Source organism: Lethenteron reissneri, chromosome 46 (assembly GCF_015708825.2).
Source record: "Lethenteron reissneri isolate LAM-NWPU_2019-01 chromosome 46, ASM1570882v1, whole genome shotgun sequence".
NCBI classification, from domain to species: Eukaryota; Metazoa; Chordata; class Hyperoartia; order Petromyzontiformes; family Petromyzontidae; genus Lethenteron; species Lethenteron reissneri.
In genome coordinates, this window is record NC_083824.1 from 1,890,001 (window position 1) to 1,906,274 (window position 16,274).

Genomic DNA, 16,274 nt, shown 5'->3' on the forward strand with positions numbered 1-16,274 from the left:
CACAGATCCCCCGTGTAGCCTGAAACAGACTTGGGGCAAGTGCTGTTGGCGAGCACCTATGAAGGCCGGCACGGCACACGAGGGGGTGGGTGGCCAGCACCACACCCGGCCGCCTTTGTCTCCCCAGTTGGCAATGTGTACACCTCACACCAGGTACTGACTCGAGGCTGAGTCGACGTAGGAGAGGCCCAGAACCAGTTTAGATAATCGTCACTGGTGTTGGCCGTGAGCGGGAATCGAACTCGCGTCGCCGGATTCATAGCGCGGCGCTCTACCTGCTACTCCACCGCTCCCCACATCATCAACACCATCACCACCATCACCACCATCACCACCACCATCATTACCACCATCACCATCACCACTATCACCATCACCACCACCACTACCACCACCACCACCATCACCACCACCACCATCACCACCACCACCATCACCACCACCATCACCACCACCATCATCACCACCACCACCATCACCACCACCACCATCACCACCACCACCACCATCACCACCACCATCACCACCACCATCACCACCACCATCATCACCACCACCATCACCACCACCATCACCACCACCACCACCACCAACAACAACACTGTCATCACCATCTTACCTATATTGTGGCTGTCATGGTCGATGTTCTCGCTCATTCAATCTCACATGCTGCGTTGTGTATTTGTATGTCCGTGCTTGTCACTGTCTCTCCATCTATAACCCTGCGTCTATCCATCCCTGCGTGTGTCCCTTCGCGTGTCGTGATCATCCATGTCTGTCCATATTTGCTCATTCTCGTCTTGTGTCCATGTGCATCTACCCCTGTATGTCCATCCCCTCGAACCTGCCCTCGCGTGCCCTGTCCGTCCCGTGTGTTTGCGCGCCCTTCTCTCCGTCCGTCCCAAGCCCACCTGGAGGTGCAGCTGTCAGAAGGGCCCATCACCTACGCGTCCCTGGGCGGCAGCGTCTCCATCACCTGCCACTACCGGCGCGTCCGCGGCGGCCCGGAGCTCGCCGCCCCGGACGCGGCCGCCGCCCCGGACGACGACGACGACCCGCCAGGTTGGGCCGCCGGGGACGTCCCCGAGGTCCGCTTCGGCGTGGTGGGGCGCGGCGGCGTGCGCCGGAGCGACGTGGCGGCGGCGCGGGGCCTGGAGACGCTGGTGCGGCCGGCGCTGGAGCCGCGCGTGTCCCTGGCCACGGACGGCGGCGGGCCCTGGGGCGGCGCCGCCACGCTCACGCTGAGCGGCCTGCGGGACGCCGACGCGGGCCTCTACGTGTGCGAGGTGGCGGTGGCGTCCCACAGCGCCAGGGCCACCACGCGGCTCCTCGTGGACGGTGAGGCCCGCGGGGCCCTGGCGGGGTACACTCACTCACTGGCACACTCACTGGCACACTTACTGACACACTCACTCGCACACTCACTCACACACTCACTGACACACTCACTCACTGACTCACATACTGGCACACTCACTCACACTCACTCACACACTCACTGACACACTCACTGATACACTCACTGGTACACTTACTGGTACACTCACTGACACACTCACTGGTACACTCACTGACACACTCACTGACACACTCACTGATACACTCACTGGTACACTTACTGGTACACTCACTGGCACACTCACTGGTATACTCACTGACACACTGACTGGTACACTCACTGACACACTCACTGACACACTCACTGGTACACTCACTGACGCACTCACTGGCACACTCACTGGCACACTCACTGGCACACTCACTGACACACTCACTGGTACACTAACTCGCACACTCACTGACACACTCACTCACACACTCACTGACACACTCACTCGCACACTCACTGACACACTCACTCGCACACTCACTGACACACTCACTGACACACTCACTGGTACACTCACTGACACACTCACTCGTACACTCACTGACACACTCACTCGCACACTCACTGACACACTCACTGACACACTCACTGGTACACTCACTGACACACTCACTCACACACTCACTGACACACTCACTCGCACACTCACTGACACACTCACTGACACACTCACTGGTACACTCACTGACACACTCACTGGCACACTCACTGACACACTCACTGACACACTCACTGGTACACTCACTGACACACTCACTCGCACACTCACTGACACACTCACTCGCACACTCACTGACACACTCACTGACACACTTACTGGCACACTCACTGACACACTCACTGACACACGGGCAGCTGGGTGGCACTGCAGAGGTACCGCTCATGCCTCACGAAAAATTAACTTCTTGGGGTCAATTCCGGACTCGGGCACATTTCTCTGCTGCTCTGTGGGTTTCCTCCCATTGTTAAAATATACACAATGTAACTGGTAGAGGCTTGATCATGAATGATGATAATTAACATCAAATGTGTGTATGTTGAGCTTCTTTCTCACCCTACGTAGCCAACCGCGCTAATCGGAGATGCGGGGGAAGCACAACAAACTAAGCACAAAAAGCAGCTCTAAAGATGACGGAGACTTGTGTTGCCTCCGAAACGTCGTGATCTTTATTTTTATTTTATTATTTTATTAATTTTGATGTTTTACCTACGTGACTTTACCGAAAACACCTAAGAATACAGCTCTAAAGAATCGAGTTTGTCAAACTAGACGATGATTTAAAAGTGCGTAGCTCCAGTGGCTTCCTAATACCGGAAGGAAGAGCGTTCCAGACGGCCGCAGAAGCGCGTCTGAAAGCGCCGCGCGTCGCGGTGATGCCGTCACGCGTCACGTGACGAAGCGACCCTCACACGTAGCGACGACGTCACCATGACGCGCGTCTGTCACGTGACGTCCTCGCCATGCGTCTCGAGTTCGCGCCACATTCGCGTCACATTCTCTTTGATACATTTTTACAGAGTTATTGTGACCTCCCGCTCTAGAATTAATTACGAATGCTTTCAAGCTTAGCCACAAAGCGAACAGTGGTGGTAAATAAAATACCCCGTGTCAAATCAATTTAGATCACGAGTACATTCGGCATTCACTCCATCCTCGTAGCGCAAGGCTGTGAGAATGGAGCGAACTAGGCCGGTTGACTAAGTACGGTGCAAAATAAGTGCAGGCTGAGTCGACCTAGGGGAGGCCCAGGACCGGTTCAGATAATCGTCACTGGTGTTGGCCGTGAGCGGCAATCGATCTCGTGTCGCCGAGTTCGTAGCGCACCGCGCTAACCGCTGTGCCACCGCTCCCCATGTATACATAGAGTCCGTTCTCCTATAATGCTGCGTGTTGTTTTCAGAACGCGAATTGGATGTAACGCGAAGAACGTATTTGGGAACAAGTTTTTTCATACCGCGGATGCGAATTGGGTGTAACGCGATTGAGCAAGCGGAGCTACGTCGCGTGGGTACGAGTAAGCGGTCGCGCGACGGCTGCCGCGGCGGCGTAGCGTCGCACGGGGCAGCGGGATGCTGCTGGATGCCTCTGGACGCTTACAGGAGAACGGGCCGTACACACGCAGGTGCTGCGTTTCACAGACACAGCCTCGCAGGCGGTTTCTCAGGAGTTGGGGGGTGCGATGTTGCCGTGCATTCTCCCAATTGAGTCAAATGATCGGGATGTCTCCCCCCGTGATGTGTCCCTGCGCGTGTCCCTGCGCGTGTCCCTGCGCGTGTGCCTGCGCGTGTCCCTGTGCGTGTCCCTGCGCGTGTCCCTGTGCGTGTCCCTGCGCGTGTCCCCGTGCGTGTCCCCGTGCGTGTCCCAGTGCGTGTGCCTGTGCGTGTCCCTGCGCGTGTCCCTGCGCGTGTCCCTGCGCGTGTCCCTGCGCGTGTCCCCGTGCGTGTCCCCGTGCGTGTCCCAGTGCGTGTCCCAGTGCGTGTCCCTGCGCGTGTCCCAGTGCGTGTCCCAGCGCGTGTCCCAGTGCGTGTCCCCGTGCGTGTCCCCGTGCGTGTCCCCGTGCGTGTCCCCGCGCGTGTCCCTGCGCGTGTCCCAGCGCGTGTCCCTGCGCGTGTCCCTGCGCGTGTCCCTGCGCGTGTCCCTGCGCGTGTCCCTGCGCGTGTCCCTGCGCGTGTGCCTGCGCGTGTGCCTGCGCGTGTCCCTGCGCGTGTCCCTGCGCGTGTCCCTGCGCGTGTGCCTGTGCGTGTCCCTGTGCGTGTCCCTGCGCGTGTCCCTGCGCGTGTGCCTGCGCGTGTCCCTGCGCGTGTCCCTGCGCGTGTGCCTGTGCGTGTCCCTGTGCGTGTCCCTGCGCGTGTCCCTGCGCGTGTCCCCGTGCGTGTCCCCGCGCGTGTCCCCGCGCGTGTCCCCGCGCGTGTGCCCGCGCGTGTGCCTGCGCGTGTGCCTGCGCGTGTCCCTGCGCGTGTCCCCGTGCGTGTCCCCGCGCGTGTCCCTGCGCGTGTCCCCGTGCGTGTCCCTGCGCGTGTCCCTGCGCGTGTGCCTGCGCGTGTGCCTGCGCGTGTCCCCGTGCGTGTCCCTGCGCGTGTCCCTGCGCGTGTCCCTGCGCGTGTCCCTGTGCGTGTCCCTGCGCGTGTCCCCGTGCGTGTCCCTGCGCGTGTGCCTGTGCGTGTCCCTGCGCGTGTCCCTGCGCGTGTCCCTGCGCGTGTCCCCGTGCGTGTCCTTGCGCGTGTCCCTGCGCGTGTGCCTGTGCGTGTCCCTGCGCGTGTGCCTGCGCGTGTCCCTGCGTGTGATGTGTGATGTGTCCCCGTGCGTGTCCCCATACGTGATGTGTGATGTGTCCCCGTGCGTGTCCCCATGCGTGATGTGTGATGTGTCCCCGTGCGTGTCCCCATGCGTGAATGTGTGATGTGTCCCCGTGCGTGTCCCCATGCGTGATGTGTGATGTGTCCCTGCGCGTGTCCCCATGCGTGATGCGTGATGTGTGATGTGTCCCCATGCGTGATGTGTGATGTGCGATGTGTCCCCGCAGGCGTGGTCTTCCACTACCGCGCGGCCGCCGGCCGCTACGCGCTCACGCTGGCCGGGGCGCGCCAGGCCTGCGCCGAGCAGGGGGGGCGCCTCGCCTCCCCGGCGCAGCTCGCGGCCGCGCACAGCGGGGGGCTGCACCAGTGCGACGCCGGCTGGCTCTGCGACGGCACCGTCAGGTGCTGCGCACGCGGCCGGCTGAGATACCGCGCGCCCCCCGGGGTGCGGGGTCGGGGTTGCGTTTGGGAGGTTGGGATCAAATCTGAATGTCATCAACATCACCATTGGAACCTCATTTGCCAGTAAAAAATATGATAATTGATTTTTACCCTTCTATCTGGCAACAAAACTGACACCTTTTTTACAAGTAGTCATGTTTGCATAGACCACAATACCTGCAGTCATAATGCAAACAAAAAACATAACTCTGATAATGTATGCACTGCGCCTTTTGGCGTGATCTAGTCCAACACCATGTGAGACTAGGCTCTAAGGAAAGCTGTCTCGGGTGTGGACCAATCAACTTCAAAGACAGTGCATACATTATCAGAGTTATGTTTTTTGTTTGCATTATGACTGCAGGTATTGTGGTCTATGCAAACATGACTCCTTGTAAAAAAAGGTGTCAGTTTTGTTGCCAGATAAAAGGGTAAAAAACCAATTGTCATCAACATCGTCGCCATCGTCGTCTGTCCCCTTCTGTTTGCTCGCGAGAGATGATGGGGCTGAAAGCGTTTCTCTGCCGTGGTTTTCGTTCCGTAGCCAATATCACTCCTGCGCTCAATTACAATCCTCTGTCTGCTCAATCTTTTACAATCAACTATTTATTTTTAAATGTAAACGTTTTTTTTTACCAGGTAAGGCCCACTGAGCGACGTAGCTATTTATCCGAAGCGACCTGGCTTTCACCATTGATAGCTCAGCGAAGTGGCTTATCACGTGGAAATTGATAGCAGCCAAATACTCTTAAAGTTTGTTTCTTAAATGTGGAGGGGAAAACCGTTGTGACACAAGCGACTCGAGGTGGCGCCGTGACTCACGTGGTTCTGCTGCCCACGTGGCTGCGTGTATGTGTGTGCGCGCGTGCGTGTGTGTGTGCGCGTGTGTGTGTGTGTGTGCGTGTGTGTGTGTGCATGCATGCGTGTGCGCGTGCGTGCGTGTGTGTGCGTGCGTGCAGATACCCGATCGTTAACCCGCGAGCCTCGTGCGAGGGCGACAAGAACGGATTCCCGGGCATCCGCTCGTATGGCGTCCGCGACGCGAGCGAGGCCTACGACGCCTACTGCTATGCCGAGAAGCTTCAAGGTGTGGCCTCAAACAATGTCCCTTCCTCGGCGTACGCACGTTGGTCTTCTCTCCCACCCTACGTAGCCGACCGTGCTCATTGCAGGTGCGAGGGAAGGACAACAAACTAAACACAAAAAGGAGTTCTAATTAAATGAGTTTTCAATCGAGATGATTTAAAAGTGCATAGCTCCAGTGGCTTCCTAATATAGAAAGAAGAACGTTCCAGACGGCCACAGAAGCGCGTCTGAAAGCGCGCGATGCGGTGACCGTCACTGTTCGATGGTTACCCAAAAGCCGCTGTGAGGATGACCGGAGTTCGCATGATGGTGGTTTATGCTCCTTGACAGATAACGGACAGATAAAACGGACAATCTCAATTGGATTTGTTGTTTTCTGCCGAATATTGCCAGAAACTACTCTGACGCCAGCACATTTGCCTGTGCTCAACGACCGTGATCAGTAAAAACAATGAAATACATCCCTTGCCTCTAAATCGCCAGATTACAGGCTCATGATGATGATTGTCAGAGGTTATAAAGGTAACTAGGAGCGATTGACCACAGCAGTGGCGAGATGTTAACGAGCGCACCTGGTGTACAGGAGGTCGTGGGTTCGATCCCGACCCTGACGCCTGCTGCTGTATATTTGGAGTTTGTGTCTTCCTGTGGTCGCTTTCAGAGTATTGGCTACTACTATACCTTTCCGCATAATAAGCCACTTCATTGTGACAAGGCCACTTCTGAAAAAGAGCTACATCGCTCAGTGGGCCTTACCTGGTAATATAAAAATAGTCGTTTAATAGTTGAGACTCAGCCTCGCATGAGTACCCGGTGCGGTGTGTAGTAAACATCGCCACTGGGAGGCAAAGGCGGCCGGGCGTGGTGCTGGTCACCCATCCCCTCGTGTGCCGTGCCGGCCTTCGTAGGTGCTCGCTAACAGCACTTGCCTCGGCAGTCTGTTATACAGCTCAGGTGGCCTCACCTGGTAAGATACAAAAATAAATAGTTTAGCTTCAGTTCACCCCAGCGGCTGTCGAGCTGCGCCGGTCACGCGTGTCTCCTCCGCCTGTCGACGTGTCGCGCTCAGGCGAGGTGCTGCACCTGAGCGCCCCGGGCCGCTTCTCGCTGAGCGAGGCTCACCGGGCGTGCGCCGAGCACGGAGCCACCGCCGGCCTGGCCACCGTGGGGAGCCTGCAGCTGGCCCGCAAGGCTGGCCTGGACCGCTGCGACGCCGGCTGGCTCGCCGACGGCAGCGCGCGCTTCCCCGTCGTGCGGCCGAGGCCCGGGTGCGGCGGCGGCGCCGGCGGGCCCGGCGGCGTGCGTGCCGTGCATCGCCACGGCAACCACACGGGCTTCCCGGCGCCGGACTCGCGCTACGCCGCGTACTGCCACGTGAAGCCTGCGGCGCTGGAGGAGGCCGCGTCGCCAGCCACAAGCGAGACGCACGACGCTGACATGTGTAGCCCGCCTCTGACCGCGACCGACTACTCCTCCGGCGTAGGCATCCTCGACTCAACTGTGACAGAGACCGACTACTCCTCTGGCGTCGAGATTCGTGACTCACCTGCGACTGACGATCTCGACTTCTCTGGAGTTGAAACCCACGACTCACCATTGGCCGAAATGCGTGGCTCACCTGTAACTGTGGTAGAGATGAATGGCTCACCTTTCCCACCTGTGGCTGAGACTCATGATGTATCACTGACCGAAGTTCATGAATCACCATTGACTCATGACTCACCCATGCCTGAATTATATTCTTTACCTGTCTTACCTGTGACTGAGATGTATGATGTACCCATGTTACCTGTGACTGAGACTCACGACTCGCCTGTGACGGAGACTTACACCTCACATGATGACTCACCTATAACTGAGGCTGCTGATTCACCTGGTGGTGAAATTCACGACTCGCCTGTGACTGAGTCTCACAGTGCGCCTGACTTTCCCGTGACTGAGTATGACGACTCGCCTCTCTCTGCGGCGACCGACTTTCACGACTTGCTCGCCACACCTGTGACCGAGACGTACGACTCGTCCGGCGCCGAAACTCACAACTCACCCACGACGGCGACCCAGAGCACGGCCGCCCTCGACGTCCGCAACCCGCCCGCCCACGGCACGTACGGCTCGCCCGCGGCCCAGACGCGCCCGCCGCCCTCGCCCGCCGGCGAGTGGCAGAAGGGGCCCCGTTTAGAGCCGCTGACCTCCCCGGCCGTGACCGGGCCGCCCGGGGACCGCTGGGCGCAGGCGAGCGGTGCGCCGGTCGCTTGGGGCGGAGCGGACGGGCCGGCTGTGGCGGGGGAGCAGCGCCCGACTTGGACGGAGCACCGTTCGGCCGACGTGGAACGCGTTGCGCATCACAGGAGCCACTGTGCATATTCATTGGAGCAGACTGTGGTTGTAACTGAACACGGCTCACCTGAGCTGGAACACAGCCCACCTGCAGCAGAAGAGAGTGAAGCTGTAACTGAACACAGTTCACCTGAGCTGGAACACAGCTCACAGGCAGCAGAAGAGAGTGAAGCTATAACTGAACACAGTTCACCTGAGCTGGAACACAGCTCACAGGCAGCAGAAGAGAGTGAAGCTGTAACTGAACACAGTTCACCTGAGCTGGAACACAGCTCACAGGCAGCAGAAGAGAGTGAAGCTGTAACTGAACACAGTTCACCTGAGCTGGAACACAGCTCACAGGCAGCAGAAGAGAGTGAAGCTGTAACTGAACACAGTTCACCTGAGCTGGAACACAGCTCACAGGCAGCAGAAGAGAGTGAAGCTGTAACTGAACAAAGCTCACCTTTGGTTGAGCAGACTCTTACTGTAACAGAACTCAGTCCAGCTGTAACGGAGTCTGTTTCACCGGCGACAAGACACGGGAAACCTGCAGTAGAAAGCTGCCACCCTGTTGTAGAGCCGGCTTCACCTTTAACCGAACAGACCCCCCCAGTTGCAACTGAACACAGTTCAGGTATAACACAACACGCCGCACACGAGGCAGAACGCAGCTCGCCTGAGACGGATAATGGCTCGCCTGAAAATTGCTCTCCTTTGCTAGAATTAAGTCCACCTTTAGTGGAACAAACCCCGGTGGAACTAGAACAGATCCCACCTGAGCCAGAACACATCTCACCTATATTAGAGGACTGTCATCATTTAGTAGAACTGGATCAACCTTTAACAGAACAAATTCCACATGCGCCAGAACCCATACATCCTGAACCAGAACATATCTCACCTGAATCAGAACAAGTCCCAGCTGAGCCAAAACCCATCTCTCCTGAACTAGAACATATCTCACCTGAGCCAGAACAAGTCCCATCTGAGCCAGAACCCATCTCTTCTGAACCAGAACATATCTCATGTGAATCAGAACAAGTCCCATCTGAGCCAGAACACATTTCACCTGAGCCAGAACCCATCTCTCTTGAGCCAGAACTTGTGTCAGAACAAGTCCCAGCTGAATCAAAAGGTATCTCATCTGTATTAGAGGACTGTTCTCCTTACATAGAACTAACCCCACTTGAAGTGGAACAAATTCCACCTCAGTCAGAAGAAATTCCACCTGAGTCAGAGCCTGAGGCAGAACAATTCCCTCCTGAGTCAGAGCCTGAGGCAGAACAATTCCCTCCTGAGGCAGAGCCTGAGGCAGAACAAATCCCTGCTGAGTCAGAACCTGAGCCAGAACAATTCCCTCCTGAGTCAGAACAATTCCCTCCTGAGTCAGAACCTGAGGCAGAACAATTCCCTCCTGAGGCAGAACCTGAGGCAGAACAAATCCCTGCTGAGTCAGAGCCTGAGGCAGAACAATTCCCTCCTGAGGCAGAGCCTGAGGCAGAACAAATCCCTGCTGAGTCAGAACCTGAGCCAGAACAAATCCCTCCTGAGTCAGAACAATTCCCTCCTGAGTCAGAGCCTGAGGCAGAACAATTCCCTCCTGAGTCAGAGCCTGAGGCAGAGCAAATCCCTCCTGAGTCAGAACAATTCCCTCCTGAGTCAGAACCTGAGCCAGAAGAAATCCCTCCTGAGGCAGAACAATTCACTCCTGAGTCAGAGCCTGAGCCAGAACAATTCCCTCCTGAGTCAAAACAATTCCCTCCTGAGTCAGAACTTGAGCCAGAACAAATCCCTCCTGAGTCAGAACAATTCCCTCCTGAGTCAGAGCCTGAGGCAGAACAATTCCCTCCTGAGTCAGAGCCTGAGGCAGAACAATTCCCTCCTGAGTCAGAACTTGAGCCAGAACAAATCCCTCCTGAGTCAGAACAATTCCCTCCTGAGTCAGAGTCTGAGATAGAACAAATCCCTGCTGAGTACATACAAGTACCTCCTCAGTTAGAACAAATTCCTGCTGAGTGCGAAACTCAGACAGAAGAAATCCCTGCTGTGTCAGAACAAGTTCCCCCTGAGACAGAACACATCTCATCTGTATCAGACGACTGTTCTCCCTACACCGAACAAACCACGCTTGAAATGGAACAAATCCCATCTGAGCCAGAGCCTGAGGCAGAACAAATCCCATCTGAGCCAGAGCCTGAGCCAGAACAAATCCCTCCTGAGGCAGAACAAATCCCTCCTGAGTCAGAGCCTGAGCCAGAACAAATCCCTCCTGAGTCAGAACCTGAGCCAGAACAAATCCCTCCTGAGTCAGAGCCTGAGCCAGAACAATTCCAACCTGAGTCAGAGCCTGAGGTAGAACAAATCCCTGCTGAGTCAGAACCTGAGGCAGAACAAATCCCACCTGAGTCAGAACTTGAGAAAGAACAAATCCCTGCTGAGTCAGAGCCTGAGCCAGAACAAATCCCTGCTGAGTCAGAGCCTGAGGCAGAACAAATCCCTGCTGAGTCAGAACTTGAGACGAAACAAACAACTGCTGAGACAGAACAAATACCAGCTGAATTTCAGTCTGAGGCAGAACAAATCCCTCCTGAAATAGAACACATCTCACCTGCATTAGAGGACTGTCATTATTTAATAGAACTCAATCAACCACCAACAGAGCAAACCCCACTGGACGTAGCACACAGCTCACCTGAGACAGAACACGTGCTACCGGAGATGGAACACATCTCACCTGTATTAGAGGACTGTTCTCCTTACATAGAACAATTCCCTCCTGAGTCAGAGCCTGAGGCAGAACAAATCCCTGCTGAGTCAGAGCCTGAGGCAGAACAAATCCCTCCTGAGTTAGAGCCTGAGGCAGAACAAATCCCTGCTGAGTCAGAGCCTGAGGCAGAACAAATCCCTCCTGAGTTAGAGCCTGAGGCAGAACAAATCCCTCCTGAGTTAGAGCTTGAGGCAGAACAATTCCCTCTTGAGTCAGAGCCTGAGGCAGAACAAATCCCTCCTGAGTTAGAGCCTGAGGCAGAACAATTCCCTCTTGAGTCAGAGCCTGAGGCAGAACAAATCCTTCCTGAGTCAGAGGTTGAGCCAGAACAAATCCCTCCTGAGTTAGAGCCTGAGGCAGAACAATTCCCTCCTGAGTCAGAGCCTGAGCCAGAACAATTCCCTCCTGAGTCAGAGCCTGAGGCAGAACAATTCCCTCCTGAGTCAGAACTTGAGACGAAACAAACAACTGCTGAGACAGAACAAATACCAGCTGAATTTCAATCTGAGGCAGAACAAATCCCTCTTGAAATAGAAAACATCTCACCTGCATTAGAGGACTGTCATTATTTAATAGAACTCAATCAACCACCAACAGAGCAAACCCCACTGGACGTAACACACAGCTCACCTGAGACAGAACACGTGCTACCGGAGATGGAACACATCTCACCTGTATTAGAGGACTGTTCTCCTTACATAGAACAATTCCCTCCTGAGTCAGAGCCTGAGGCAGAACAAATCCCTGCTGAGTCAGAGCCTGAGGCAGAACAAATCCCTCCTGAGTTAGAGCCTGAGGCAGAACAAATCCCTGCTGAGTCAGAGCCTGAGGCAGAACAAATCCCTCCTGAGTTAGAGCCTGAGGCAGAACAAATCCCTCCTGAGTTAGAGCTTGAGGCAGAACAATTCCCTCTTGAGTCAGAGCCTGAGGCAGAACAAATCCCTCCTGAGTTAGAGCCTGAGGCAGAACAATTCCCTCTTGAGTCAGAGCCTGAGGCAGAACAAATCCTTCCTGAGTCAGAGGTTGAGCCAGAACAAATCCCTCCTGAGTTAGAGCCTGAGGCAGAACAATTCCCTCCTGAGTCAGAGCCTGAGCCAGAACAATTCCCTCCTGAGTCAGAGCCTGAGGCAGAACAATTCCCTCCTGAGTCAGAGCCTGAGGCAGAACAATTCCCTCCTGAGTCAGAGCCTGAGGCAGAACAATTCCCTCCTGAGTCAGAGCCTGAGGCAGAACAATTCCCTCCTGAGTCAGAGCCTGAGGCAGAACAAATCCCTCCTGAGTTAGAGCCTGAGGCAGAACAATTCCCTCCTGAGTCAGAGCCTGAGGCAGAACGAATCCCTCCTGAGTCAGAGCCTGAGGCAGAACAAATCCCTGCTGAGTCAGAGCCTGAGGCAGAACAAATCCCTGCTGAGTCAGAGCCTGAGGCAGAACAAATCCCTGCTGAGTCAGAGCTTGAGGCAGAACAAATCCCTCCTGAGTCAGAACCTGAGGCAGAACAAATCCCTGCTGAGTCAGAGCCTGAGGCAGAACAATTCCCTGCTGAGCCAGAGCCTGAGGCAGAACAAATCCCTGCTGAAGTCAGAGCCTGAGGCAGAACAAATCCCTGCTGAGTCAGAGCCTGAGGCAGAACAATTCCCTGCTGAGCCAGAGCCTGAGGCAGAACAAATCCCTGCTGAGTCAGAGCCTGAGGCAGAACAAATCCCTGCTGAGTCAGAGCCTGAGGCAGAACAAATCCCTGCTGAGTCAGAACCTGAGGCAGAACAAATCCCTGCTGAGTCAGAGCCTGAGGCAGAACAAATCCCTGCTGAGTACATACAAATCCCTCCTGAGTTAGAACAAATTCCTGCTGAGTGCGAAACTCAGACAGAAGAAATCCCTGCTGTGTTAGAACAAGTTCCCCCTGAGACAGAACACATCTCATCTGTATCAGACGACTGTTCTCCCTACACAGAACAAACCACGCTTGAAATGGAACAAATCCCATCTGAGCCAGAACAAATCCTTCCTGAGTCAGAGCCTGAGGCAGAACAAATCCCTGCTGAGTCAGAGCCTGAGCCAGAACAAATCCTTCCTGAGTCAGAGCCTGAGGCAGAACAAATCCCTGCTGAGTCAGAGCCTGAGCCAGAACAAATCCCTCCTGAGTCAGAGCCTGAGCCAGAACAAATCCTTCCTGAGTCAGAGCCTGAGGTAGAACAAATCCCTGCTGAGTCAGAGCCTGAGGCAGAACAATTCCCTCCTGAGTCAGAGCCTGAGCCAGAACAATTCCCTGCTGAGTCAGAGCCTGAGCCAGAACAAATCCTTCCTGAGTCAGAGCCTGAGGCAGAACAAATCCTTCCTGAGTCAGAGCCTGAGGTAGAACAAATCCCTGCTGAGTCAGAACCTGAGGCAGAACAATTCCCTCCTGAGTCAGAGCCTGAGCCAGAACAAATCCCACCTGAGTCAGAGCCTGAGGCAGAACAAATCCCACCTGAGTCAGAACCTGAGGCAGAACAAATCCCTCCTGAGTCAGAGCCTGAGCCAAAACAAATCCCACCTGAGTCAGAGCCTGAGGCAGAACAAATCCCACCTGAGTCAGAGCCTGAGGCAGAACAAATCCCACCTGAGTCAGAACCTGAGGCAGAACAAATCCCTCCTGAGTCAGAGCCTGAGGCAGAACAAATCCCACCTGAGTCAGAGCCTGAGCCAGAACAAATCCCACCTGAGTCAGAACTTGAGTCAGATACAATCCCACCTGAATCAGAACTTGAGTCAGAACACATCCCATCTGAGCCAGAACCAGAATTACAACACATATCACCTACATTAGAGGACTGTCATCACATAATAGAACATAGAGCAGACCTTCATCAACCTTTAACAGAACAACCCCCACTTGAGACAGGACACATCTCACCCGAAACAGAACAAACCTCGCCCGAGTCAGACCACTTTTCACCTGAATTAGAGGACTGTCATCATTTAATAGAGTTCAATCAACCTTTAACAGAACAAGCCCCACTTGAAATGGAACACATTTCCCCTGAGTCAGAACCTGAGGCAGAACAAGTCACACCCAAGTCTGAATTCATATCACCGGAGGCAGAACAAACTCCATCTGAGCCAGAACATATCTCGCCTGAACCAGAATATATCTTGCCTGAGTCAGAACAAGTCCCACATGAACCAGAACTTGAGTCAGAACAAGTCCCATTTGAGCCAGAACAATTCCCTCCTGAGTCAGAACTTGAGGCAGAACAAATCCCTCCTGAGTCAGAGCCTGAGGCAGAACAAATCCCTCCTGAGTCAGAGCCTGAGGCAGAACAATCCCCTGCTGAGTCAGAGCCTGAGGTAGAACAAATCCCTGCTGAGTCAGAGCCTGAGCCAGAACAATCCCCTGCTGAGTCAGAGCCTGAGGCAGAACAAATCCCTCCTGAGTCAGAGCCTGAGCCAGAACAAATCCCACCTGAGTCAGAACCTGAGGCAGAACAAATCCCTCCTGAGTCAGAGCCTGAGGCAGAACAAATCCCACCTGAGTCAGAACCTGAGCCAGAACAAATCCCTCCTGAGTCAGAACTTGAGTCAGATACAATCCCACCTGAATCAGAACTTGAGTCAGAACACATCCCATCTGAGCCAGAACCTGAATTACAACACATATCACCTACATTAGAGGACTGTCATCACATAATAGAACATAGAGCAGACCTTCATCAACCTTTAACAGAACAACCCCCACTTGAGACAGGACACATCTCACCCGAAACAGAACAAACCTCGCCCAAGTCAGACCACTTTTCACCTGAATTAGAGGACTGTCATCATTTAATAGAGTTCAATCAACCTTTAACAGAACAAGCCCCACTTGAAATGGAACACATTTCCCCTGAGTCAGAACCTGAGGCAGAAGAAGTCACACCCAAGTCTGAATTCATATCACCAGAGGCAGAACAAACTCCCTCTGAGCCAGAACATATCTCGCCTGAACCAGAATACATCTTGCCTGAGTCAGAACCTGAGGCAGAGCACATCTCACCTGAACCAGAACAAATCCCTCCCGAGTCAGAACCTGAGGCAGAACAAGTCACAGCCGAGTCTGAATTCATATCACCAGAGGCACAGCAAATTCCATCTGAGCCAGAACACATCTCACCTGAGTTAGAATACATTTCGCCTGAGGAAGACTCTATCCCACCTGTGGAGGACACCCGGCTCACTTCGGCAGACCCCACACCGCCCGTGACTTCCCCACCCATGCACAGGTGTGCTGTACCCACCACACCTGCACCCGGCGACACCGGTGCCCATGGAGACGAGGAGCACGGCGATGCAGGTCCCGACGGTGGCATCGACTGTGATTACGGTGGTTATGGCGACGGCGGTGGTGGTGACATCGAAGGAGACGATCGTGGTGTTGATGCTGACGGTGAAATTGATTGTGACGATGAGGACCATGGAGAAGGTGAACGTGGCGATGGTGACCATGGCAATGGTGACGATGGCAACGAGGATCACGGTGAAGTGGAATGCGGCAATATCAACTGCGAGGACCTTGGCGGGTCTGGCATTGGTGTCAACGGTGATGGCGACCATGTAGACGGTGGCGATGTTGATGGAGAAGTTGACCACATAGACACCGAGCATGTTGATGAAGAAGTTGACCATGTCGATGGAGAAGTTGACCACATAGACACTAAACACGTTGATGAAGAAGTTGACCATGTCGATGGAGAAGTTGACCACATAGACACTGAACACGTTGATGAAGGTGATCATGTCGATGGAGAAGTTGACCACATAGACACTGAACACGTTGATGAAGGTGATCATGTTGATGGAGAAGTTGACCACATAGACACTGAACATGTTGATGAAGAAGTTGACCATGTCGATGGAGAAGTTGACCACATAGACACTGAACACGTTGATGAAGGTGATCATGTTGATGGAGAAGTTGACCACATAGACACTGAACATGTTGATGAAGAAGTTGACCAT